Source organism: Lepus europaeus, chromosome 3, assembly GCF_033115175.1.
Source record: "Lepus europaeus isolate LE1 chromosome 3, mLepTim1.pri, whole genome shotgun sequence".
NCBI lineage: Eukaryota > Metazoa > Chordata > Mammalia > Lagomorpha > Leporidae > Lepus > Lepus europaeus.
In genome coordinates, this window is record NC_084829.1 from 9,951,972 (window position 1) to 9,954,987 (window position 3,016).

Genomic DNA, 3,016 nt, shown 5'->3' on the forward strand with positions numbered 1-3,016 from the left:
AAGTACAACTTTTGGATTATAGTGGCTTTTTCTCCCACCTGCAACCATCCCATATCCCACTCCCTCTCCCATCCCATTCACATCAAGATTCATTTTCAATTATCTTTATATACAGAAGATCAATTTAGAATATACTAAGTAAAGATTTCAACAGTGAGCAAAAAGATTTTAAATCATATTACAAAGCTACAGTAATTGAAATAACATGGTCTTGACATAAAAATAGGCCAAAATAACAGAGGAGAGCCTCTGTTATAACCCAGTCATCTAGAGCCAACTGACCTTTGACAAAGGTGCTAAGAACATGTATTAGAAAGAGGATAGTCTTTTGAGTAAATTATACTGAGAAAACTGGGTATCCACATGCAGAAGAATGAAAGTAGACTCCTATCTGTAGTCAAAAAATCAAGCTCTCAAAAACAAAATTCAAGTCAAAACAGATTAAATATCTAAAGGTGAGACCTTAAACATTGAAATTATTATAAGAAAACATGGGAAAACACTGTAGGACCCTGGGATGGGCAAGAATTTTCGAGATCAGGCCCCAAAAGTACAGAAATTAAAACCAAAATAGGCAAGTGGGATTTCATCAAGCAAAAGAGCTTTTCTGCAGCAAAGGAAACAATCAACAGAACTAAGGGGCAACCTACAGAAGGAGAAAATATTACCCAGATACACCCTTGGCAAATAGTTGGTATCCAGAATATACAAGGAACTCAAAAATCTCAATAGCCAAAAACAATCAGATTTTAAAATGGGCAGTTCTCACAGACATTTCTTAAAGTGAGACATACAAATGGCCAACAGGTACATGAAAATAATAACATTCAACATTGGGCTAAACATTAGGGAAATGCAAATCAAAACCAAAATTGATCTTCTGTATATAAAGATAATTGAAAATGAGTCTTGACGAAGAATGGGATGGGAGATGGGGTGGGAGATGGGATGGTTGCAGGTGGGAGGGTGGTTATGGGGGGAAAAGCCGCTATAATCCAGAAGTTGTACTTTAGAAATTTATATTTATTAAATAAAAGTTAAAAAGAAAATAGAGAACAAGTGTTGATCTGGATATGGAAAAAAGAGAACCCTTGCACACTTTCGTGGGGGAAAAAAGGTATGGATTTCTGTGATCAATAGTGTTGATGAAATAATCATGAACACCAACCAAAATATTTCCTCCTCCTCCTCCTTCTCCCCTTCCTTCATAAAGCACACACACACACACACACATCAAACTGAAAGAATTCAGCAATATGACATATGAATAAATGACATGTTAAGTTTGACTACCGAAATAAAGGTTTGTGAATCACTGCTTTAGAAAACTTACAGTCACCTGTATATGTCAGGTCTTCGGGAGGTTCAAGGAAAATGTGTTATGAAAACTATGCACAGAGTCAGCGCTGTGGTATAGCGGGTAAAACTGCCACCTGAAATGCCAGTATCCCATAAGGACAACTGTTCAAGTTCCAGCTATTCCAGTTCTAATCCAGCTCCCTGCTAATGCACCTGGGAAAGCAGCAGAAGATGGCCTGGGTCCTTGGGCCCCTGCACTCATGTGGGAGACCCAGAAGAAGCACCTGGCTCCTGGCTTTGGATCAGTCCAGCTCCAGCTATTGGGACAATTTGGGGAGTGAACCAGCGGATGGAAGACCTCTCTCTCTCTCTCATTGCTTCTGCCTCTGCCTCTCTGTAACTCTGCCTTTCAAATAAATAAGTAAATCATTTTAAAAAAATGTGTACAAAAATAATCTTTTGGTTCTGTTTTTCCACAAACCCCTTGAAGCACCCTGTACAATCAATGCCTTACTGAAGACCAAAAGAAAAAAAAAAAAGTGAATTCAGAACTGCTGATTTTAGTTTCTCTGTTCATCAAATAATTGCCAAGAAGAAGTTTCCAAATAAGGCAGTGGGGTAGAAGAGTGACAAGGGGGAAAAAAAACAGAGGTAGCAGATGAAAAATATCTACCTAAAGTGACCTCACCCTTTCTAGGTTTTCTTGAAATAAAGCAGCGCCTGCTACTGTCCTCATAGGCAGAGAGAACATTTACCTGCAGAATGCATGGACCTGCTATGCAAACTGACTAAAGGGCACTTCTTGTGTGTATAAGTAAATTCCATCCAAAAAAAAAAAGTGCTCAAGTTATACCAGCGAGCAGTTAGTGCACTGCGTGGATCTGGTTCAATAAATATCAAATAATAGCCCTGTTGAAAAGAAAAAGGCAAATATTGGGTGTGTATGACAAAGGTTCCATTCTGTGTTAATTTTAGCAGATAAAGGTATGTGGCATTTATGATGATTTCTTTCAGTCAGACTAATGCAAAGCCGGATATTTTTTTGACAGAGTAAAATCCTTAAAAAGCCCTCTTGTGAAGGTTCGCATTGATTCATCATTATAGTCTAAGTCATTGCCTTTGTATTAGACTTAAGAACATGTTCATATTATGTAAAAAGAAGACCTGTCTCTACAAGTTCTTCACGGAGCTCAGAGCGGGATGCTGAAACATTTTGCTGACTCCCAGCCCTGTCTCTTTGCACTACTCCCCCCAACCACCACCACCATATGCACACAACCTCTGAGAAACTGTTAAATCCTTAAAAATTTTGGAGACTGTATAGGGAAGTTAATGGGGATGGTCCTTTGGACACTCCTTTGTAACCTCTGCCTGAAATTACACCAGACTCCAAAAGATCTTACTAAATGTAATACATGAAGATACTTCAAATAGTTCTTTGAAAATAGAATTCAAAGAAAGGTCTACTGTGCAGCAAAAATTTTTGAAATCCATACATTTCATATTATGCATTTTCCATGAACATTGCAAACACCCCTCAGATGCATGAATTCCAGAATTTTTAGCACCAAAATAAACTTGTCTTAGAATTCCATTTTCCACTAACGTTCTGATATAGTCTCATACGTATATATGTACACATCCATACACACATACATATAACAGAATTTTGCAAAGATAATGTAATGTAATATGCGCTTTCAGACAACAGTTTCTA